We start from the raw sequence: 26,996 nt of genomic DNA on the forward strand, positions 1-26,996 counted from the left end.
AAGAGTTCGATTTCTACTCTCCTGTATTTACGGCCATTTCTGGTCAATAGCTGTGTTATAAGTCCATGTACATCTCACTTCACGAAACTCCTTTGAAAGCTGCAGCGTATTTCTTATTAAAAATATTCCGTTTCTAGTCTGTTGAATACTGGCTAGCATACTTTCTCCTGTACGTTCTTCAGTCCTCCTGCTGATTTCTTTTGTTTGTTATGTGTTTTTCAAACTATTTCGTAGTTGTATTCTTGAGCATTTCTCTTTCATACAGAAATTGATTTTCAGTTCCGATATATCTATAGGGTGTTTCCTTTGGGTCACGTTATTTTCTTCTGCACTAACCCAGAAACTCCGCAGGTAGCGTTTGAACTGTGGTGTCTGAATCATGTTTGTGAATCCAGAGAAGGGATTTGACAATGTGGCTGGTAGAGAGATGTTAGAATTAATTAATTTTTTTTCCCAGACGGCACAGAGAGAGGTAACATATCTATACTATATTTGAAAATGAAGTGAGAGACAGAAATGTAGTTTAATATCAGAGAGAGGTAACATATCTATACTATATTTGAAAATGAAGTGAAAGACAGAAATGTAGTTTAATATCGCAAGCAGTGTACGAGGAAATGACGCAGCTCATAGCAACTGTTGTTTCAAATGTATGCGAAGGAAATAGACGAGAATTTCACAAAAATAACAAAATAAATTGTGAAAAAATACCGACAGTAATGTCGCTAGACTAAACGGACGCTCTGCATGAAAATAATACTTCAGTATCACCGTTACAAACGCAAAGAAGATGAACATTGCTTTCGTATCACTCCTAGAGTAAATCTACTACTACTACTACTACTACTACTAATACGACTATTATTATTATTATTTTACTTTCCACAAATTGCTGCCAGAAAACAGTTACCTACTAAACACAGATATTTCACAGGATGTGTTTTCCAATTTCTTATTATTCAGAGAGAGAGATATGTTTTATTGAATACTATAGTGTAATTAATTTTGCAGAGGAACTCGGTAGGTAAAATTTCATAGTACCATGTGTTCTGAAGACTTCTTCCCCGTTAATACACTTCTACTGGAAGATTGACCTACACTGATTTAAAGTACGTAGCTCCCTGACTATACAACATTTTTGGAGTCACTAGTATCCAGTGATTTGGAAGCTATTTTTATTGAAAAATTCCATTATTTATGTAAATGTTATAAGGAACACTGTTTAAATTCCGCCACAAAAGTAGAACATGATCAATCTGTATTTTAAAAAGGCTCGTTAATTACTGAGTAGTGTAAGAAAATGTGTAGTGATTATGTTATGTTATCAATTAATACTACGTTAGCAAAAACTGTGTGAAATAAGCCAACTTAAATAATTTTTGAAGTAATGGTATAAATTCACTCCTTCTTAGACTTCAAAAACAATCATGAAACAAAACATAGAGGAAACTATTATATAGTTTGCTAGTAATAACAAGTACTGTCTACTGCATATGGACTATGAACTGCGCTTACCACTCAATAAACTGAAATTCGTTAAGACTTCGTAGAATCTATTATGATGTGCCCAGCCGGAATTCGGCATAGAACACCGTTACATGCAATTAAAAACATTGTATGGACTATAAATGTTTCAACATGTTAAAGGCTTCAGATAATCATTTACCGATCTCATAATGCCTAGTTAACTGACATTTTCAAAAACATGTATCAAAGAAATGCATCGTTAACTAACATTTTAAAAAGCAAGTACCAACTGACAACCCAGTAGCGACGCAAATGCGGTAGAGTGTTTCCATGAGGTGTAAGACCGGTTTTGGAAGCTTAAAGCCGGCCGGGGTGGCCGAAAGGTTCTAGGCGCTTCAGACTGGAACCACGCCTCTGCTACGGTCGCAGATTCGAATCTTGCCTTGGGCATGGCTGTCTGTGATGTCCTTAGGTTAGTTAGGTTAAAGTGGTTCTAAGTCTAGGGGACTGATGACCTCAGATGTCCCATAGTTCTCAGAGCCATTTCAACCATTTTGAAACCACAAAAGATATAGAAATCACGACAACTCTGTTAAATTTATCAAGATTTAAGTTACATACTTTTTCCACATCGTAATAATTTATTATGCACTTTTGTCAACGAGGAATAAGAGCTTTAATGACATTTACGTAAGATTCTGAAGCAGTTGTGTTAGCCGCTGTCTTAACCTTTGACGATAGCATCGGAATCTGGAAAATGTGTCCCGCATAGTCTGTCAGAGACGGAAGCCTAAAGATACTAGAGCAGAACTGTACATTGGATGCTGCAGGGCCGTACAGCCAAATAATATGGTGAGTTCCACGCTCGCACAAACGTTGAAAAGGCCTGAGCTTACCGTGTTGAAAGCAGAAGTATGAACTATAAATGTTTCAACCGTTCCTCTGGCCTGATAGGGATTTTAGTCTTGTCAGCTTCATCTTGCAGTGTTCTGAACAGACGATTCAGGGTTCAGTGCATCCAAAAGAATATGACCATGCCTTTTTCAGAAGACTGTCGACACCATTTTGCTTGTAAATGGACGTGTCTTCAACATCATCTTTGCTGGAGAATTTCAATGTTTCCACTCCAGCTCGTATTAGTGACGCCACGTTTTATCTTCCAAATTGATAACGTTCAGGAAATTGTCACCTTCATTGGTCCTACAGGTTCCAATAAATTTTTATCCGATGAGTTTTATTTCCTTGTGTAAGCTTCAGGAACCCGTCTAGCACACATCTCACAATAACCGACGTTGCACAAAATTTTGCGTAAAGCATTACAACCGCCCTGAGTTCGACACACTGTTCATCCGTCGTAAACCGCCGATCATCACGAATGATAGGACGCCGTTCACTATGATGGGTGGTAGTTGAGCAGTACCATCTCCTGCACACCGTCTCACCAAAAGTATCCGAGGACTTATTAGTGGACATTAATATGTGGTTTGGCAACTCTTCGCCTTTATGACGGCTTCAGCTCTGCTGGGGATACTTTCAGTGAGGTGTCTGCTTCATTATGGATGAATGGCATCCAGAGCTTTCTCATAAGCTGCAACCAGAGAAGGTAGTGTGGTTGGATGCTGGGGCCCAGAGTAAAGTCGATCTTCTTAGGTGTTCCATTGGGCTGAGGACGGGACTCTATGAAGGCCAGTCTAGACCTCGAACGTGATTGTTCACAAAACATTGTCTCACAGATGATGCTTTATGACAGTGTGCGTTGACATACTCATGTAATCACTGTCACCAAACTGTTCCTCCACTGTATATGGTACACAATTCTGTAAAATGTGAGCCGGCCGGTGTGGCCGTTCGGTTCTAAGCGCTTCAGTCTGGAACCGCGTGACCGCTACGGTCGCAGGTTCGAATCCTGCCTCGGGTATGGATGTGTGCGATGTCCTTAGGTTAGTTAGGTTTAAGTAGTTCTAGGTTCTAGGGGACTGATGACCACATATGTTAAGTCCCATAGTGCTCAGAGCTATTTTTTTTTTGTAAAATGTGTTCATATTCTGTATTTAGCGCTTTCCTAAACTCAGTAATGGAACCACACTCTAACCACGACAAGTAGCCTCATAGCACAATACAACTTTCTCCATACTTTACCGTTGGCGCCACACATTATGGCAAGCAACGTTCTGGAGGCATTCGCCAAACCCAAACCCTTCTACCGAACTGCTGCACGGTATGACGTGATTCATCGCTCCAAATACCTCATTTCCAGTTATCCAGTGTCCAGTGGCGTCGCTTTCTACACCACTTCAAGTGTTCCTTAGGTTTGTGAGTAGCTTCTCGACTATTGTACCCCATTTTTTTACACCATTCCTACAGTCACTACGACTGCTGGTAGCACTTTGTTACCCACAAGTGATTCCTTCCACTGATTTCACGAGATTTTTGTACATCTACCCTCCGCAATGCTCGATCGTCGCTGTCCGCCAGTACCTCAGGTCTGCCTGTTCCTGCGCGTCGCATGGGTCCCCCCGTCGAAGGTTCGAGTCTTCCCTCGGTCATGGGTGTCTTTGTTATTCTTAGCGTAAGTTAGGTTAAGTTAGATTAATTACTGTGCAAGCCTAGGGACCGATAACCTCAGCAGTTTGGTCCTATAGTCCTTGCCACAAATTTCCAAATTCCTGTGCGTCTCCATTTCACAATCGCATCACCAACAATCGACTTGGGCAGCTTTAGAAGGGTGGAAATGTCCTTTATGGACGTGTTACTCAGGTCATATCCAATGGCTAGTCCACTTTTGAAGTCACTGAGAAGTTCTGAAGACCCATTCTGATGTTACTACTTCTATGAGAACAAGATACCCCTCGCCTACTTTTACACTAGTGGATCTACGTCTCACAGCATCAACTGGCCAATTGCACAGTTCTTAGAGGTGTTCGGATACTTTCGAGCGGGTAGCGTATCTCTAATACACTTTCAGCAAGCGCCGATGGACTTCATTTGGCGCACTGTGTTACTCACTTCGATGACAGATACCAGTGCGGAATGTTACCCTGCCTCTGCTGTATGTTGCGGGACAGAAAGCCAGCAGCACATTGCCATGAAGCTACAGAAAATTATAACTGCATGATACGCCTTATTACACAATCTAGATTTCAGCCGTAGGCCATTTTCAAGTACGACAGAAGCCAAAAATCAAAAAATATATATCTTCGGCTGTATAAACCTGATGATTCGTAAGTAAACGTGGGAACATTTTTGTGACATGTTAAGTCGCTGGTGATTTACATGACTAATTAACAAGATAAGGCTGTGAAATGAACTGTACATCCAGATCACAGGTTTACACATCATTTCACTGTGTCTAAGAAGCAAGCATAATAGACGCAAGTTAAATATACGCTAGCTATGAAACACAGAGTGCATCAAAAAGAAGCATTCCTCTTCAAAAAATCGTAACTAATATGTTGTTTGAGATATGGGCGTAAACAACATACTGTTGGAAAGAGCACACCCACGAGTTTCATATGGTTCCCACTAGGTAGCATCAGCATGTGCCCACTTCAGTCCTAGTAAAAATGGTGTCGGGGCAACAGAAAGCGTTTTGTCTTCTACGATTTGCGTAGTGCGGGTCACTAATAACTGTTCAGAGTGACTTTCTTACTAGATATGGTGTGGTTCCTCCTGCAACACAGAAACTTTGTAAACGTATAAAGAATAAAATAAATGTACTGCAGTGAGACTAAGTGATTGCTGTAATGTTATGTGAATTTCTTTTTAGTTTTATTGTGAAATAATTCATGCTATTGAGATCAAACATGACATATTTGGCCAAAGACCGTTGCTAACACCCCAAGATTCCAGAAATAAAAAGGAACTTTACCTTTTACATGATAACGGATAGAAGATCGTCCTTCAGTTATTCTCGCCATCCTACGACGTCTTTCTATTGTTAACGTAAGCATCCACGTTCCTATGTATCAGTAATTTTGAATTAAATAGAGCTTATTGTTATAAATGTGTACATGGAATTTATTAAATAATATTATACCTGATCAATTCTCACGTTAAGAAACATAATTTTGTCAGAATTTTTGCATTTTTTGGGGGGCAGTGAGAAGAAAAAAGGTTGACGATAAATTTTTTGAGGATATGACGAGTAAACTAGAGTTGTAAAAGTACAATGGGCTACTGTAGACTTTCGTAAGTATGCGTACACTACGCTATTATCCTACAGATGGAGTAATAAACGACGACGGTCGCGTTTCGGCTTGTTTTTCGCACGCAAGTGACGAGACCTCTGACAGCGTTCAGTAGCCCTGCTGTGACAGTTGTATGCACTGCGAGTATTATACGTGACAGTAGCGAGTTATTTAGTGTATTTTTATTCTATTTGTTATTATTTGTCATGGCTGATAGTGGTGGTGAGCGACAAATTCTACACGGTCCAGCGAGACACATTTGCTGGACAGACGCTTTCGTCAAGCGCAAAGCACGTGACTGCTCGTTACCGCAACTGTCGAATAAAACCGCCAACAATGCGATCCCTTGTCTCGGCTTGTGCAAGCTGCCATCGTTCGTGGATCGCCGGCCGAAGTGGCCGTGCGGTTAAAGGCACTGCAGTCTGGATCCGCAAGACCGCTACGGTCGCAGGTTCGAATCCTGCCTCGGGCATGGATGTTTGTGATGTCCTTAGGTTGGTTAGGTTTAACTAGTTCTAAGTTCTAGGGGACTAATGACCTTAGTAGTTGAGTCCCATAGTGCTCAGAGCCATTTGAACCATTTTTCGTTCGTGGATCGGTCTATAGTAGCTTTGATCAGTTAAGGCTGCACTCGCGTTACATGTGTGTTAGGTGTGTTGTATACCAGTCGGGCGTTACCTCGTAACGAAAGCTTTCCTTACGTGTGTGATCAGTGTCCTTTTAGATTCCCATAGAAACTGGAAGCGATGAATCGTCTAGCGATTGAGTGAAGATATATAAAGGACTGAGAATCCTATGGAACACTTTTGTTCTACATAGTTGTTGTCTTGCCTGTTACTTAAAAATAAATAGTTTTTATAACAAAAACGAAATTGACAATGTTTAATTCAGATGTTATTCGAAAATTGTTGATTTTTAACGTGAAACAGAGGGTTGTTCTAGTAAAAATAATGAAAACAAAACAGATTGATCACTTAGAGTTGGAAAACGAAATTTCTTCAAAAAAAGGACGTAAAATAAGGAAACGCAAAAGAAAAGTATATCAAATATCTCTTCAATACTTAATCGAATTTATATAAAATATTTTTCTGTTATTCATCAAAAACTTCCCAGTTATCAATAACAAAAAGGAACTCTTGGCACTGATCATGATGAAGAACGTTCTGCTGAGTGCAACATAACAACGAAGTTACGCATATATTTTTTTGTGCATCTAAAGTCTACTTGCATCAAAAGTAATTGCTTTGATTTCATAAAAGCGCATGTGTTATGCGATGAACTAATTTTTATTACTTATAGAATGCAATTTACATTCTGTGACGATATAAAATACACAACGGTCTAATATCGAATGATGTGCGGTTCTAATTATGCGCAAAACAAGCGACAAACAAACAAACAAAACAGTTTGTCGGCTAGCAGTTACTCTCTTACACATTCGTTTATGTTTCTTTCTGAACCAATGGTATGAATAGTCCCGATAATCCAACCATTCAGTACGTCATTTATGTATTGTACCTAAACTACCCAAGCTTAGTTTTGGTAGAACGCAACTCTGGACTGAATGCTTTACAATCTTTTCCGTTATTCATGTTGTGTCGCTAAGCGGGTCCTCTCTGTGATCGACTTCCTGTCCATTTATTTCAGTTCTTTGCATATATTTTCGACTTATGAATTTTAGTTAGTTTGATTGGTCGATTACCTTCAAATAAAGGCTGTCGGCATTTGCCTTACTAACCTAATATGTATAGCCTCAATTGGATGGTTTGCGTGACATGTTATGATAATGCGTAGTTATTTGACACTATCGGCATTTTTTATTTTATGTTATTTCAAATTGTGGATCAGTCTCACCATCTTTGGGTGTTTCTCTCTCCCGTCGTGGTATTATAATAAAATTATGGCTTTAACAATCACATTTCACTATTGCCGTGCCTTTCTGAAGTTACTTTCATTTAAAATATTTCAAGTGTTTTCTTCATCGTTCAGTGCACTACCAGAAAAATATTGTACACTTAGAGAGTCAACTTTGATTTTGATCCGATGACTGCACCAGGGGGACAGCAGATTTACTGGTAATAGTTTCAACGTCGTCCACCAACAGACAGCGTAGTGGCGTAGCTACCAGAGCAACGTCTGTTTCTAGCATTTAATAGGGAATGTTCACAGTCAAAAGGATCGAGTATAGATTTAAGTGTCAGGAAGTCGTTTCTGAAAGTATTTGTATGGAGTGTAGCCATGTATGGAAGTGAAACATGGACGATAAATAGTTTAGACAAGAAGAGAATAGAAGCTTTCGAAATGTGGTGCTACAGAAGAATGCTGAAAATTAGATGGGTAGATCACATAACTAATGAGGAGGTATTGAATAGAATTGAGGAGAAGAGGAGCTTGTGGAACACCTTGACTAGAAGATGGGATCGGTTGGTAGGACATGTTCTGAGACATCGAGGGATCACCAATTTAGTATTGGAGGGCAGCGTGGAGGGTAAGAATCGTAGAGTGAGACCAAGAGATGAATACACTAAACAGATTCAGAAGGAGGTAGGTTGCAGTAAGTACTGGGAGATGGAGGTAGGTTGCACAGGATAGAGTAGCATGGAGAGCTGCATCAAACCAGTCTCTGGACTGAAGACCACAACAACAACAACATGCACTGCTGCAACAATAAACCTTTAGCAAACTGGAAACTTTTAAGACAGTGTAATAGTCTGTTTTCCGGAGGTGCAGTTTAGGAGGAGACCCTTCACAGCTGCGGACGAGCCTGCTGAGTCCAGCCAGCAAGTGACCGCCCCAGCGCCTGAGGGGCAGGCAGTGGTGCCCTCCGGTGGGTGGACGGGTGGGCGGGGGAGGGTGTGGTTGCAGATTGACTCGTCAGACAGCGCCACCCGCCGACAGTCACGCTCGCGCGGCCGCGTAATGACCTCTGATCGACATTCTAATGGCCCGCGCCGCGGCCGCCCGCCGGCCGCCGCGCTCTGCTGAGTGGGAAAGGGCCTCGCAGACTCGGCGGCTCAGCAATTTATGGCCGCTATCCTGCATCAGCGCAGATAGTAAATTCCGGACTTTTACAGCCGTATAATGCGATAATTCTTGGTTGACGAGCGAACGCGTTTATCTCGTGGCCGTGTTTCTGCCGTTTGATTACTCTAAACTGCGTCATGTCCCGGGCCTTCATTACCAGGATGACGTGTTTATAAATTTATCACTGCTCAATCCGCTTTCATCGGTGCTTTAGTTCAGGGCACTTCTAAGTGGCCTTTTCTGTCAGCTGGAGCATGGAGGGAAATACGCACAGCTTCTGTTCGTATTACGACCAGCTTTCTTCCGCTACTACCACACATTTCACTCCTATAATATGACCCAGTACCCCACACAAATCGTTTTGTGTATTAAATATGCTGGCGGGAAGTTGTTGCTCAAATTCTATTCACAAAACGCTCTGTCATCGTAGCCAAAGTCGCAAGTTCGAATCCTGATGGTGGAAAAATTTTTCACCACCATTTTTTGCTAGGAAGGGATGGGGGGCAAGGGGGGTTGCAGTGGCGTAAGGTACCTGAACACGAGACTTGGCTCCAATCTCCAGGACTAAATTCTGACGTCTCCCCTGTTGACAAAGGAGAAAGAACAACAGATGATCGCGGAATCCGTCGTTTTGCGAGAGGTATTTGCAAAGTAAGGAGCAATTGTGCGTGAAATGGAAACCACAGCGAAAGTCCGATGAAATTTTGCACAGATTTCTTGGGGATGTCTCTAATATGCCCACTAATTGAGTCACATCGCTCTTTTCATTTCTCAGCGCACAGTGAGCAGGTGAAGGTCCTTAAATAAATAGTGTCTCCCGCCAAGTATGAATTTACTGACCACATGCCCCTCCTATCCGCATCTTTAGCTGAGGATAATACGGCGGTCCGATGGTCCCGATAAGCCACTTATGGCCTGAAGACGGAGTGAGTGCCAAGTATGAAGGCCTGGCGAGAGATTTCGCCTCATGTCACGCAGCCCAAAAACATAACAATCATGACCATTCTCAGCCGCACTCTGCAGGGGCAACGAAGATGCTCCTGCAGCGGTTTCGATGGGAAGTGTTTGATTACCCACAATACAGCCCATAATTGGCTCCCCCCGGGTTTCATCTCTGTTCACATGATCCACTGGCTATGAAGACATCAATTTGACATAGACAACGAGCTGTAGACCAGTGTAGAGATGTGGTGGAAAGCACAGGCGGCTGCTTTCTATGACGAGGGTGTACGATATTTGGTACAACGCCATGACAAATGTGTAAGCCGGAGCGGCAACTATGTGAAGTAGCTGGAAGGTGTAGCTAACTTTTTCCAAATAAAATATTTTTGATTTTCACGCTCGTATCCATTTCGAGACCTTACTTTCCGAATAGCTCTCGCATTACAGCAGATCTGGATCTGAACTATTACATATTCATCTTCAGTGCTTATAACAACAGGTACATTAGAACAAAGTGTCACGTAATAAACAATTTTGGCTGGTATAGAACATATAGGAATTCTATTTGATCCTCGCAATATCTGACGAACTGATGGCGTATGACAATGTTTCTCGTCATCTGTTCGTCGGATGAAGAAGCTGACAAAGGTGGCGGCCCACTTGGTACTACCAGAGGGGAGTGGGCAATGTCCCAGCACTGGGTTTTATCTTCACTATTGTCGCATCATCATACAACACACACATGGTACCACATCGTACACGCACTCATTACGGACACACACACACACACACACACACACACACACACACAACAGGTACACTTGAAACGTCCCCTTAGATAAATTAATGAAGTACTCTGCTGATAAACCTCCTACATTATTTGATTTTCAAACAGCTGAGCTAAATTGAACGTACTCAGACATTACTCTCTTTACTTATTCTGATCAACACTAAACTGACACACAATATTTTTAGCGCAACGCAATCTGACTCAATAATCCTTACAAAAGAATGACCCTGACTAACATTAACCTATACGTTTCACAAATCACTTACCTCACAAAAATCTTCGTTACTCGAACTACTGTAAATAAAAGATTCAAACTACTGAAGGCACTAACTACTGATAGGCATAGTTAGCAAATGAATGATTTTGATAGAGAACAAACAATGTATTTACCTTAATAGTGTTCAAAAGTCATAACATATATAGCAGTTCATGACATCCATTCTTACAAATGTACTGTTTCTGATAGACACACGTCCAGATCATTCGCTCTCAAAAATCCGCCATCTCACTTCCCCACATCCACCACTGCTGGCGGCTCACCTCCAACTGCACAACGCTACGCGCTGTTAACAGCCAACAGCCCAACACTACAATAGCCAACAACAATGCAAACCAGCCACAGAGTGCACACAGCACAGACAGTGATTTTCATACAGAGCGCTACTTGGCGTTACCAATATAAAAACCTAAACAGCATACTTACACACTTAATACACAGATTTTAAGCAGTGCGTAAAAACAGGCCAACGTGCGCAGAGGAAGAAGACCCTTTCCGATTAGGTGGTTCGAAGCCAAAATTGCCATACTACTTTTCCATTCTTTTATTTCATGAAACACAATAACATTATAGCCTTTCATTGGCCAACTTATAATCCTCTGCTGGAAAAAGTAATGTGGAGAGATTTGAATTAGTAAGAACAAACCAGATCACTTTCAGCTAAAGGGAAGATAGTAGAAAATACAAAATAAGGTTGCGTAAAAAGGAATGCTTACAGAATGTTTGTGTCGGCCAGTCTTATTTCCCAAGACTGATAGTCACCTACGAGATCGGACGGAAGTAGGACATGGCAGAGCGAAGGTCGTTCCTGATGGGGCCTCTACAGTAGAACTCAAAAGTTCCTACTCTGTAATGATGCCGTTGACTTGAAAGCGCTGGGGAAGTGTACTGATCCGTAATCTTAGAGACAGACTTCACAGTGCATAGTTATACAGATACATGAAGCACCTGAAAGATGAACAATAGATGCTTAGGTTCCATGTAATTACTGTGTTCATAGCGAATCCTTCAAAACACAGCAAAATGACTATAACTAGATCTGTTGTTAAGCTGCAAAGGTCGCATATTGCAACATAATTCAGGTGGTTGGGTGGTTTGTTAGCTTGATGAAGTCTCTACTCAAACTCTATGTTCAGTAGGTGCATGTGATCGTCCAGTAGATCCTTTAACCATTCGCCGTTAAGAGACAATGTCAACTACATTGACGAAACAAAACATTACGACCGCTTGCTTAATAGTGCGACACATTTGGAACTTAGCAGGAGTTGTGATTGACAAATATTCGAAAAATGTTTTGTCATGTGTCTGACCTTTGTATCTGCACACTAATATGTGCAAACTTAGCGTACCACTTAGCGCGCAAATGAACAGAACATCTGAACTGTCTTCTCAAGCCCAGGGTGTCAAACAAGACATTCTAAAGACTGTCTCTGTAAGGCAGCTAATATCAGGTGCAGATCGTAACAGAATCATTAGAATTGCTGCTGTCACGCACCTAGAATGCATGAATTAATAAAAGTGAAAGTGTGGGGTCTATTCTAGAAAGATAACACAGCTATTGCCTTTTTTATTCTACATATAATTTATCAACTGTGCTTTCAGGGGTCAAGTAATATTACTTTTGACACTCAATAACAAAATATTTAATTCTTGGGCGTTTTGAAATGACAATTATTAAAATCGTTATCTCTACACATGAAATATTTTTAGCACAGGAAAGAATGATTATTAAAAATCCTAATCAGCTCATTTAAATCTATGTTGTCATAGTTGGTCAATGCATTGACTTGGTGGAGAATAAATTTACTTTTTGAACCAATGAAAAAACTTTCATGTACTGAATGTGAGGGTAGGTTACTATCCTGGCTTTTGATATTCAAGGGCCAACCGTGCACAAGTTGGAGTGAGCAAAATCTAGACTCAACATTTACAGTGGCCTAATGCGTGATGGTACCTTACCAAGCGGAATCCTCAACGGCGTTGTCTCTGTGCCGGATCTGAAACGTTAATTCCCTACTATGGCCTTGACTGCATTTACTCAGTCGCAACTTTCCAGCGTTATGTAGAACGTTAATCTTTCCCTAGTAGAAATAATGGCTATTGCACGTTCGCTATGGATTGGAGCGACGTGCACAGTTTTTTTGCCCGAAAAAATTCCCACAGGAATAATTAACGCTTTGCTATTTGTCGCCACTATACGTGAAGCATATCGTCCTTACTTCGCAAAAGCAAAGCTCTCAACTCACTCACTTATTTCCACACGCTTATGCGGTCCGCCGCGACACGAGAGAGAGCGAGAGAGAGAGTGAGAGAGAGAGAGAGAAAGAGACAGAGCCTTAACGTCTCAGAATGCTTTTATATAATGGGGATATCCCCACTGTGTAGTGTCTGCGTCGCCAAATATGGCTGCAGCCAATCACCATCTCGCTAGAGGTGAATAAACATTTTTATTTTTCTTGCTGGGTCGCAGCCCAGTCCTGTTAATGACGTGCAGCCACTTACCCTCAGTCCCGGCCTTATTTACGTTAGAAGGAATAATGTATTGTTGTGTCCTTATCCCTTTCTGCTCTGAAGCTCGCCATTCTCTTGCTAAATGCGAGTTTTGCGATATAATGAATCACCTGCTCGGTTCGTCTCCAGAATGAGTTTCACTTTAACTTGTTTGTTCATGCCAGTCCATATACTGGTAGATATTGTTTTGCTAGTTTTCCGCACATGAGATTAACTGCTATTTCCTTTTGTTGATATAATATAATTATTATTTTCTGAGGATCTCATACTGTATTGTGCTGTCGTTATGGATGAAGCGCACGTAAAGTTCCATATAATCCGAACTCCTTACAGTTCCATAAGTTTCTGGGGGAATGTGGCACCGAGTGTCCCTCCACAGGTCACGCAATTCCGTGAATTACGAGCTGGCGGCTTGTGGGCATGGAGCTGGCGCCCTGTGTTGTCGCGGATGTGTTCCATCGGTTTCATATCAGGCGAATGTGGTGGCCAGCACATCAACGTCAGTTCACCATCACGCTCCTCAGTCCACTGTAGCTCGAGGCTGGCCTTGTGACAACAACAGTTATTGCGCTGAAAGGTCCCGCCGCGGTCGTGGAAGACATCAAGCAAGAAGGGGTTCAATCGTCAAAATCGAGCAAAGCTCCAAGCCCCAATGGGATCCCTGTCAAATTCTGTACTGAATTTTCGGCTGCGTCAGCCCCTCTTGTAACTATAATGTATCGTACATCCCTCGAAAAAAAATTGTGCCAGTTCTTGGAAAAATGCCCAGGTTATACCTGTCTACAAGAAGGCTACATCTACATCTACATTTATATTCCGCAAGCCACCCAACGGTGTGTGGTGGAGGGTCCCTTACGTGCCACTGTCATTACCTCCCTTTCCTGTTCCAGTCGCGTATGGATCGCGGGAAGAACAACTGTCTGAAAGCCTCCGTGCGCGCTCTAATCTCTCTAATTTTACATTCATGATCTCCTCGGGAGATATAAGTAGGGGGAAGCAATATATTCGATACCTCATCCAGAAACGCACCCTCTCGAAACCTGGCGAGCAAGCTACACCGCGATGCAGAGCACCTCTCTTGCAGAGTCTGCCACTTGAGTTTGTTAAACATCCCCGTAACGCTATCACGCTTACCAAATAACCCTGTGACGAAACGCGCCGCTCTTCTTTGGATCTTCTCTATCTCTTCCGTCAACCCGATCTGGTACGGATCCCACACTGATGAGCAATACTCAAGTATAGGTCGAACGAGTGTTTTGTAAGCCACCTCCTTTGTTGATGGACTACATTTTCTAAGGACTCTCCCAATGAATCTCAACCTGGTATCTGCCTTACCAACAATTAATTTTATATGATCATTCCACTTCAAATCGTTCCGCACGCATACTCCCGGATATTTTACAGTAGTAATTGCTACCAGTGTTTGTTCCGCTATCATATAATCATACAATAAAGGATCCTTCTTTCTATGTATTCGCAATACATTACATTTGTCTATGTTAAGGGTCAGTTGCCAGTCCCTGCACCAAGTGCCTATCCGCTGCAGATCTTCCTGCATTTCGCTACAATTTTCTAATGCTGCAACTTCTTTGTATACTACAGCATCATCCGCGAAGAGCCGCATCGGAGTTCCGACACTATCTACTAGGTCAATGATGTAGTGGAAATGATCGACAAAACTAACGTCCATTATCCCTGTAGAATCTAAGAACAAATTATGAGCTCAAACATAATAATCTTGAACAGAATGGTCTCCTCAATGCCAACCAGCATGGATTTCGAAAACGTCGATCATGTGAAAACCAACCGCACTTTCTCACATGACGTGCTGAAAGCTTTGGATCAAGGCAACCAGGCAGATTTCCAAAAAGCATTTGACTCAGTACCACACCTACGTTTATTGTAAAAAGTACGATCGTATGGGGTAAGAAATGAAATCTATGACTCGATTGAAGACTTTTTGCTAGAGAGGACACACCATGTTTTCTGGGATGGAGAGTATCGTCAGATGTAGGAGTAATTTCTGATGTGCCCCAAGGAAGTGTGTTGGGACCCTTGCTGTTCATCTTGTATATTAATAGTAAAATCAGGCGTTTTGCAGATGACGCAGTTATCTATAATAAAGTAGTATCTGAGAGAAGCTGCATAAATATTCAATCAGATCGTGATAGGATTTCAACGTGGTCCTCTAAATATTCAGAAATGTAAAATTGTGCACTCTACAAAACGAAACAAACGTAGTATCCCATGACTACAACACCAATGAGAGTTACTGTTGTGTAACACTTTGTAGGGATAAGCAGATGGTAGACCTTGGTTTATTGGTAGAATACTGGCGAAGTGCGATCAGTCTGCAAAAGAAATGAAATCTATGACTCGATTGAAGACTTTTTGCTAGAGAAGACACACCATGTTTTCTGGGATGGAGAGTATCGTCAGATGTAGGAGTAATTTCTGATGTGCCCCAAGGAAGTGTGTTGGGACCCTTGCTGTTCATCTTGTATATTAATAGTAAAATCAGGCGTTTTGCAGATGACGCAGTTATCTATAATAAAGTAGTATCTGAGAGAAGCTGCATAAATATTCAATCAGATCGTGATAGGATTTCAACGTGGTCCTCTAAATATTCAGAAATGTAAAATTGTGCACTCTACAAAACGAAACAAACGTAGTATCCCATGACTACAACATCAATGAGAGTTACTGTTGTGTAACACTTTGTAGGGATAAGCAGATGGTAGACCTTGGTTTATTGGTAGAATACTGGCGAAGTGCGATCAGTCTGCAAAAGAAATGAAATCTATGACTCGATTGAAGACTTTTTGCTAGAGAGGACACACCATGTTTTCTGGGATGGAGAGTATCGTCAGATGTAGGAGTAATTTCTGATGTGCCCCAAGGAAGTGTGTTGGGACCCTTGCTGTTCATCTTGTATATTAATAGTAAAATCAGGCGTTTTGCAGATGACGCAGTTATCTATAATAAAGTAGTATCTGAGAGAAGCTGCATAAATATTCAATCAGATCGTGATAGGATTTCAACGTGGTCCTCTAAATATTCAGAAATGTAAAATTGTGCACTCTACAAAACGAAACAAACGTAGTATCCCATGACTACAACATCAATGAGAGTTACTGTTGTGTAACACTTTGTAGGGATAAGCAGATGGTAGACCTTGGTTTATTGGTAGAATACTGGCGAAGTGCGATCAGTCTGCAAAAGAGATTACTTACAGATAACTCTTGCGATCCGTCCTAGAATATTATTCAAGCGTGTGGGACTCATACCAGATAGGACTACCAGGGGATATTGAACGTGTACAGAGAAGGGCAGCACGACTGGTTACAAGTTTTTTTAATCCGTGGGACTGTCACAGAGATACTGAAGGAACCGAACTGGTAGACTCTTGAAGACGGACATAAATTATCCCGCAAAAGTCTATTAACAAAGTTTGAAGAACCGGCTAAAATGTTAACTGTATAGATATACTACAACCCCCTATGTATCGCTCACGTAGGAATCGTGAGGATAAGGTCAGAATAATTACTGCATGCACAGAGGCATTCAATAATTCTTTCTGTGCTCCCTACGTGAATGGAAGGGGAAGAAACCCTAATAACTCGTATAATGGGACGTAGTTTCTGCCATGCACCTCACAGTGGTTTGTAGAGTATAGTTATAGATGTAGATGATGGTCTGCAATAATGTTCACATAGTACACCGCTGGCACGGTGCTTTTGATTGTTGCCACAGGTAAACGTGTTCCGTAGCAAAAGACTACTCCCACTGGCCAGAGTCGGGGCGCAGTGCTGTGCAGTGAAGCCGTACCGCCTTGATGACGGCATTTCCGTGCAGGCCATGGACCTCGTCTAACAAGAAACATGATTCATTCTACCAGGCGACATATTCCCATTGACCGCAGAGATCCCGTGGCCACCAATACAGAATTACTATTGCAATTATGACCAACAACATTTATGTCTCTATAGAAAATCAATTTAAAACTGCCACTGCAATATTTCACTAAGATGGCGGATAACACAAGACAACCACTTATTGAATCTGCTTCAGTCCCTGTTTCACCACCGACAAATAATATATATTAAATCCTTTTCTACCTTCACTATATGCATTAACATTTGAAAATATTTCTCAATGTTAATTGCTCATTATTCAGCATTTACCAATAAAGCTACCTCTAGCTCAATAGCGTTAGTGGCTGTGCTCCTTTGTAGCCAAGCAGAAAACTTAACATTTATATAGGACGAGAATTACAATAAAATAAAATTATAAACATATAAAATTCATTTCAATCACATGGAAAAATGAAACAAATGCCAGAGATTATCTGCAAGAGGACTGATCAATTTATCCATATAAATAAAAATGTAAATATTCGTTTGTTCAAAATCGTATGTCTTAAAGTTCGTCACCAATTCCTTTGAAATTATGACACAATTTAACATTCAAATATGTGCATGTTTCTATAAACTTAATATATATATTCGAATGAAACAAACTGTCAAAGAGTTCAAAGCAGTCAGTGAATAACTTTTGAAGATTTAAGATTTTTGAACATACGAAAATTTGCATCTACATAAAAAAATGTAAATTTGTCTTGTAAATTATAGATTGCAGCAATCAGTCATCTTTTTTATTCAGTGAACTGTGGGTGAAGCCCAATCAACAGGGACTTACATGCTTTGAGCGAAAATAATAGTGCATTGAGAATGGCTAGCTTCTAGCCGAAATCTAGATCTTTGTAATAAAAATTTAAAAAGGATCACTGATTGCTGCAATCTATAATTTACAAGTCAATATCACAGTCACTGAGCGCAACTGCTTTCTGAATGGAAGGTAACCTCATTGAAAAATGTAAATGTTAGTTTGTTCAAAATTCTAATCTTCCAGCTGTTTTCCATCAATTGTTTTGAAATTTTGACACAATGTTGCATTGGAATACAAGTGTCGTTTTATATATCCACTGGAGTGTCACATATTCTGTATGAAGGGGTTTATGGCATATGGTGTAAGTTCAGATTTTGACAGAAATGAGTTAAGTACTATGTTATGTAGTAGAAATTGCACTATTTTGTATACTACAGTGTTAAAAGTCTTTGTATACACAATATCATCACTGATGACACTGCATGTTCTACTGTGAAATTTTCTGTATAATACATGTTATGGCAAAGTGAAGTACATCTGAATACACCACAGTGCCATGAAACAAAATTAGATTTTGTGTTCCACCACCAGGGAGTTTTCCTTTCTTTACTATTATTATTATTATTATTATTATTATTATTATTTTGCAGAAAAGTTCATTTTACTTTAACATGATCAAAACTGCTTTCTTCAAAGTTTTGCGTTTATGATGTTTATATTAAAATTACTACACTTAACTGAGCTGAAGTACTGTTAGTTCAATGTGAACTTCTTAATTTAAAGTGTATTCATGGAATTTATAACAAGTTTTGTAATATATAATATATTAATATTACTTCACTTCATATATGACCCAGTATTAATACTATCTCTCATTAGAATTAATATCCCTCCTATACTCACTGCTGCTAGGCTTTCCTGATTTTCCTGTACATTGTTTGACAAATATTCAGTTTCTCAAAATGAGCAAATAATAATAAATAATTATCGTCAGTGACATAATGTAATTTTCAGTGAAAATCGTATTTCAGACAATACTCATGGAAAAAGATAACGAAAATCTCCAGCTTCTGTTATCCATGATTCTTCTAGAATAATCCTTCTTCTTGTTCACACTCTTGTAACGATCGGACACGACTGATGTCTCGTAACACAGAGGTCTGTGAAAAAACTGTATTATGTTGTTAATTAATATTTGAAAGATAGAGTTTCCATGTGATTGAAATGAATTTTATATGTTTATACTTTTATTTTATTGTAATTCTCGTCCTATATAAATGTTAAGTTTTCTGCTCAGCTACAAAGGAGCACAGCCACTAGCGCTACTGAGCTAGCGGTAGCTTTATTGGTAAATGCTGAATAATGAGCAATTAACATTGAGAAATATTTTCAAATGTTAATGCATATAGTGAAGGTAGAAAAAGATTTAATGTATATTATTTGTCAGTGGTGAAACGGGGACTGAAGCAGATTCAATAAGCGGTTGTCTTATGTTATCCGCCATCTTAGTGAAATATTGCAGTGGCAGTTTTAAATTGATTTTCTATAGAGACATAAATGTTGTTGGTCATAATTGCGATAATAATTCTGTATTGGTGGCCCAGAATCTACTTTGAGGAAATAAATTCGACTTAGGTTCTGAATAATCTTTAAATACAGTGCAACTAGCATCTTACACGATATACATTCTTATCTCGCGATATGTAATGCCTGCTTTTTTCGTAACCACTTTTATAAAATATTTTGACAGGAAAAATACGTAAGTGTTGTGTGCATGTAGTATTGTGTGACAAAACTGTTCAATTACTGCTGCCACCTCGAATAACAGTAGCGTTAAATTGGTAAATGATCTGCAACTTAGTGCCATTTACACTGCTTGACAAACACCATTGCTACTTGTTCCCAAATGGAGATTTATTTAACAAATTAACGGTCATTAAGCGGGAAAAGCAGTGTTTAAATAAAACTTCATGTTACATCGATAATAAGTAACTACACTCATGCTCATAAATTAAGGATAATGCTGATACATGGTGAAACAACGCTCTGGTGGGCGGTTTGCAGGTTTAAATCACCTCGGGGTATGACCATGCGGTGCATTTGACCTGCGGTCGTGTCACCGTGGTGCTGGCAGCAGTCCACATACGCACAGGTGTGTTGGTGCATGTCAGAGTACGGTGCAGCGAGTAAATGTGCAGACGTTTACAGACGTGATAATGGTGACTGTGTGTTTAAAATGCCTCAAAGGACACATATTGATGATGTTATGAGGGGTAGAATACTAGGGCGACTGGAGGCTGGTCAAACACAGCAGGTCATAGCACGGGCCCTCCGTGTGCCACAAAGTGTGATCTCAAGATTATGGCAGCGATTCCACCAGACAGGAAACGTGTCCAGTCGCTACAGTACCAGTCGTCCATAGTGTACAACACCACAAGAAGACCGATATCTCACCATCAGTGTCCGCAGACGGCCACGGAGTACTGTAGCTGGCCTTGCTCGAGACCTTACCGCAGCCACTAGAACAGTTGTCTCCAGACACACGGTCTACAGGCGACTGAACAGACATGGTTTATTCTCCCTAATACCTGCAAGGTGTATTCCACTGATCCCTGGACACAGGAGAGCCCGTAAAGCCTAGTGTCAAGAACACAGTACATGGTCATTGGAACAGTGGTCCCAAGTTCGCGGGCGAGTCCAGATATAGTCTGAACAGTAATTCTCGCTGGGATTCTCATCTGGCGTGAACCAGGAACCATATACCAACCCCTTAATGTCCTTGAAAGGGACCTGTATGAAGGTTTGGTTTGATGGTGTAGGGTGGGATTATTATTAGTGCACTTACACCCCGGCATGTCTTTGCCGGGGGAACTGTAACAGGCGAGGTGTATCGGGACGTCATTTTGCACCAGTATGTCCGCCTTTTCAGGGGTGCAGTGTGTCCACCTTCCTCCTGATGGATGATAACGCACGGACCCACCGAGCTGCCATCGTGCAGGAGTACCTTGAAACAGAAGATATCAGGCGAATGGAGTGGCCTGCCTGTTCCCCAGACCTAAACCCCATCGAGCACGTCTGGGATGCTCTCGGTCGCCGTATCGCTGCTCGTCTTCAAACCCCTAGGACCCTTCAGGTGCTCCGACAGGCCCTGGTGCAAGAATTGGAGGCTACACCCCAGCAGCTGCTCGACCACCTGATCCAGAGTATGCCAACCCGTTGTGCGGCCTGTGTACTTGTGCATGGTGATCATATCCTATATTGATGTCGGGGTACTTGCGCAGGAAACATTGGTGTTTTGTAGCACATGTGTTTCGGGACGGTTTTCTCAATACCGTGGACTTTCAGATCTGTGTCGTGTGTGTTCTCTATGTGCCTATGCTATTAGCGCCAGTTTTGTGTAGTGCCACATAGTGTGGCACCACATTGTGGAGCTTGAGTGTAGTTTTATTGCAATCTTGCTGAAACTGTACAACACGCAATCAAAAGACAATACTCGCGTGCCACATTGGCTCCCACAATACGCAACATTAATTACAATACTGTAATTCTTTACAGGTGCAGTGTATCATAACAAAACATTTAATATTTATGTTATTTCATTTTCATATAACATTGACAATCCGACATGACAGAAATTGCCGTATGTATGCGTATGTCACTTTAATTATTACGAAGAACACTCAGGTACAACAACGCTGCAATGGTGTTGTCGGTTGACATACATCAAAACATACCAGCAGCATTAAGATGTAGTACTTCAATATTCCGGCTGCGAGGGTAATATTTTCAAATGTATTTGTCTCGTAGATATTTTGTGCATACATTTAACCCATTTTTGCTATTGTTATTTGTATATATGCGTTAGTTGTAAGGTATTTTGTGGGAAATATTGTTATTGTCAGTGATATATACATAAGACTGGCAATGTTTACCATTTCTGCTAACCGCCCGAAACCAGAGAATCTCGTCACACGTCATTGGTACTGACATGGGCCACCACCGCAGTTGGCTGCACCCTGTACTCTTCATGGCATTCGGAAGCACCCATTCCGCATCCGGAATGACTACCCTCCCTCCCCCCCCCCCCCCCCCCCCCGGTAAGATGGACACAGAGTGCACACTGGCTTCCCTTCCCTCCTTTGCAGCCCTGTTCCTAAGGGGCCCGATTACGCGCCTAACGTTGGAGCTCCCAGCTACCAGCAAACCCACCCTTTGTGAATGTCCAGACCTTGCGGGCCGAGAAGCTTCCCCTGGAACAGGGTGGACGACTGCATCCGGCTTAGAAACTCCCTCAGCCATAGATAACGCCCGAAACATGTTCGTCAAACGAACTGGAGAGGCCCTGCGATCGGTCCCTCGGAAAATCTTTCATCAGGTGGGGAGTCAACCTCAGTGCAGGCAGTACCCGGGGCGGCCACAGAAGGGGACCGATCGGGGGACACGTGGGTCGTGCTCGATATCCCTCGCATCCTCGCGTCCCCCACTCCCACAGTGATACCCGTGGGGCTGTGAGCGAAGGCTCAACAACTCAGCTCGCAAGTGTACATAGCAATCACAGCTCCTATGCATTACTGAAGTCGCACGAATGGTGAACTCGCCATATTAGCAGCAAGAACTTGCGGTTGCACTGTCACTGGTGGTCTAACATACACTGAGCTGTTCTAAACAAACAAACAAAAGCCTGTACGATATGAGTGTCGATAATAAGAGCAGTAGTGTACGGTACACTTTTATTAAAGTAAAAGCTTGTGCCTAGTAATCACGCAAACATTACTGCAGAATCCGAATTTGCAGTTACAACAAACAGTGTTTGAGGTAAGAGAGATAGAGAGAGAGAGGGGGGGGGGGGGGGGAGAGGAGGTGGACAGAGGGGTGGAAAGAAAAGGACATAGAAACAGGAAGGAAGAGACAGAGAGGGGCCAGGAGGGAGTGGAGAAGATGGACCTAGAAACTGGGGAGGAGCCAATGGACAGAGAGAAGGCAGAATGAGGGCACAGGAGGAGACTAGGAAACGGAATGAGTAGTTGGACGAGAGAGGGGGAATAGGTGATAGACAGACAGAGGGGGATGGTGGAGGAGTTGGACAAATGAGGAGGATGAGAAGATGAAGAGAGGGGGAAGAAGAAAATTAGGTTGTGCACCCAGTTCCCACACACATTAGGAACATGTATTTTCTCTTATCTCTATTTTCCATCTAACCAAGTCACAGCAAAGCGTGGTTGGTAACAGTTCATTTATAATAAAATGTGGGTAATTTTTTACCTGATTTAATTTGGGTGACGAGTCCTTGTGGAAGAAATGATAGGAAAACGGAGGTTCCTCAACCCTCTACTTCTAGTTATTTAACTGGGAGTTGTGAATGATATAGCTGGAAAAAGCAGCAAACTCATGGAAGGTTATGGTCAATAATTTGCAAACACAAGAAACTAGTTTGCTCTATGTTTCCACGAGCATAGAAAGAGACTTTATCAAAGAATAAAGATTTTTAAAAGAAAATTTGATATTCTCGTCATATTTTCAGTACATATGCCATATGTTGTAATTTTGTGGACTACATTATTAAAGTTAATACAGCAGTATTAACCACCTAGTTGACAGTAATAAAGTAACTAGTTAATCAGCTACTTTCGAAGAATATTTTTTGGGACAAAATGGAAACATGATTTTTATGCAATTATTCATTATTCTTCAAATTTAGACGCCTAGGGATACATCTTACAATGTTTCTATTGAGTACAAATAACCCACATCTAATTTTTGTTTAGGATGGGATATATCACAAAGAAAAACCTTGAAGATCAGCATAACCCTATCATCAATACTTTCCTCCATGTTTCATAAGTTAATCTAGCCACCTTTCAGTAAGTTCTCTTCTCGGTCTTCTCTTGGAATCCAGCAAAGAACTTCCTCAGTCCATCTACTAAACTTTTGTCCAGGTACATATTCCACCCGCCACCATTTCATTTCGTTAAGCTTACTTCTACTATAGCAGGAGATTTAGTGCTTTTGTGTCTTCTTTGTCTTTGTTTTACGGTTCGCTTCGTCTTCGTGACACCCTGCGTAAGTAGCGGGAAGGACCAGTATTTATTCTGACAAAATAGACGAAATATCTGCAAGCAAAAGAGTATTTAAGCTTTGTAAGACTTGGACGAAGAAAAATTATGTGTTATGTGTCATGCAGAAATATGGACGCAAACTGATAAACGTTGTTTAATGAAAATTCTTTTAGGAGTCAGATCTATTTAACAAGAAAAATAACTATCGATTTTACTTGGCACTTAGAGACAAAGCGTGATACGAAAGATAATCAGGCACTATTTACCATTCTATACGTTACTACTCTACAGTTCACACGTAAATGGTTCACAGAGGGCTCTGAGGAGCACCTTTACACAATTTCTCGACCGTTCCATGCTCTAAAAATCTACACCTATATCATTCCGCGTGATCTCTGATGTCTCTTATTTTATTACGATGGTCATTTTGCCCTAGATAGTTAGGAATCAACAAAATATTTTACCCTTGGAGGTGAAAACTGGTGATCGATATTTCATGAAAACATCCCGCTGCAACGAAAACGTCTTTGCTTTAATCATTGCCACCCCAACTCCCGTATCATGTCCGTGACAGTCACTCAGTACTGTTTGATGTGTTTGTATCCAAATTTACGTAGATGTTTAGAAGTGTTTAGACATTACGTTCCCCGTTTCTTTGATTCACGGAAGTGTGGCGAGTTTACCCTACCCTATGATTTTTTTCCAAATCATCTATCATGATTTTTTTGTCACATGCAAACTCTCTTACCGTTGCTTCTTCCTACATTCTGTTACTGTACTTCGATTCTTTCGTCACAACGATCGTCTCACATAACCTCACTTTCACTGTTCAAAAAATTAGCACAGCTGACAGCTCTCGAAGCAAATGCAATTCTGGCTGACGGAAACGAGCGCTCGTGGAACAAAGCGCCAGAGGTGCTGCAGTAGACTCGCTTGTCACAAGTTATCGACTGAGGCAAGAAAGTCTCTCGTCTAAAATGGGCTTAACACTAAGTTTTGAGTGGTTTTTGCATTATGAAGCAATTAGAGACGATGAAACATGAAACTCATTTTTCAATTTTTGATTTGACGTGTGTAGACGAATACCTACACCTACTTCCTTCTGAAGTTCAACATATCTCAGAACTATTCTGTGCACCAGCAGCACAGTTTACGTGGTTGGATAATTATTACATATTGTCCTAACTTGTTTGAGGAAAGCTCCATCTACATTGACGGAAAAAAATTCGCAACACCAAGGAGTTGCGCGACATAAACAAAAGTTGGTAGGGATGTTTCCACATCTGAAAGATAATGTCTGTTCAGATTTCACGCCAGTCGCATAAGAGTGGCTCTAGTAGCGTCACTATGAGGGTGCAAGTCAGGTTTGATTTATATAAACGCTGTAAAGGTAGTGGGCTTTAGTGATCTTTGAGACTGGACGTGGTGCATTGATGTTAGTCAAAAAGGCAATGAAGACGCCATTATCAACAACTCACTGAGTTTGAATGAGGCCGTACAACAGGGCTACTAGAAAATATTCCAGAAGGAGTTGGCAATAATGTGGCCACTGTACATGATCTCTGGTTACAATAGCAACGAGAATGTACAGTCGCAAGAAGCACTGGCTCCGGAAGGTCACGTGGTACCACAGAGAGGGGAGGTCGTCGAGTTGGCGCATCGCACTGCATCTGCAGCAGTAATCTGAGCAGCAGTTGGGACCATAGTGATACAACGACCTTTTACAAATCAGTTACTTCAAGGACAGCACCAAGTCAGACGTCCTGTAGCGTACATGAAACTGACCCTAAACCACCGCCATTTGCAACTTCAGGGGTGTGAATCGAGAACTCACTGGAGGGCAGGATGGAGGCGTGTTATGTTTTCTGATGAAAGCTGGTTCTGCGATGCCAATGATGGCCGTTTTTTTGTTAGAAGGAGACAATTTGAGGTCCTGCAACCAACCTTTCTGCATGCTAATCAGACTGGACCTACACCTGAATTTATGGTTCGGGGTGCGATTTCGAGTGACAACAAGAGCATTCTACTGGTTATCCCATGCACCATGACTGCAAATTTGTACGTTTTGTCATTCGGCTAGTTGTTGTACCATTCATGAACAGCGTACCAGGGGGTGTTTTCCAACGGATAACACTCGCCCACATACCGCTGTTGTAATCCAACATGCTCTACTGTGTCTACATGTTTCGTCGGCCTGCTAGATCACCAGATCTGTCTCCACTCGAGCACATATGGGACACCATCAGACGACAGCTCCAGTGTCATCCACAAAGAGCAGTATCTGTCCCTGTACTGACCGACCAACTGCAACAGGGGAGGAACTCCGTCCCACAAACTGATATCCAGCGCCTCTGTAACACAATGCATGCATATTTGCAAGCTTGAATTCAATATTCTAGGTGGTTACACAGGTTATTAATGTACCACCATTTCACATTTAGTGGCATATTTCGTGCTTACATTAATCTGTGATCCTGCAATATTAATTAGTTACACATGTTACCTAGATAAATGTATTCCCAAAATTTCATTACTCTGTGTTAATTACTTTTTCGCGTTGCGATTTTTTCCGTCAGTGTTCTTACCATATGGCACATCACTTTATAAAATACGACAGTAGCAACGCACCAGCCTGGTTTGCGTTACTGTTTGTTGTGGAATCAAACTACTTCTCTTTATCTTTATACTAAGGAGGTCACTGTGGAATAAGTTGACTGTGTCATTAGGGACTTCAAAGCCATTGTAATTGTTCATGCGGATTCCCTAACCTTCATAATCCAGTTGATCGACATTTGCTTTGTACTGCTCAAGCAGAACTGACTGCCATCTGTATGCTCACATCTAAGCCCTTCGCACAACGGGTAGACCGGGCACCATGCATGTAGGTGTAAAATCCTCAGCAAAACGTACTGTAAACGCCAAGGTCGCCACCAGGTTCTCAGTCTGGAATAAATAATAAATAAGAAGACTGTTTTTAATTACTATTTTCAGACCCTAATGGCGATGCCTATTTACATATCAAAAGCAATATTTCAGCATGCTAATTATTTACTCTATAAAGGCCTGGTCATGCG

The sequence above is a fragment of the Schistocerca piceifrons genome, chromosome 5 (assembly GCF_021461385.2).
Source record: "Schistocerca piceifrons isolate TAMUIC-IGC-003096 chromosome 5, iqSchPice1.1, whole genome shotgun sequence".
NCBI classification, from domain to species: Eukaryota; Metazoa; Arthropoda; class Insecta; order Orthoptera; family Acrididae; genus Schistocerca; species Schistocerca piceifrons.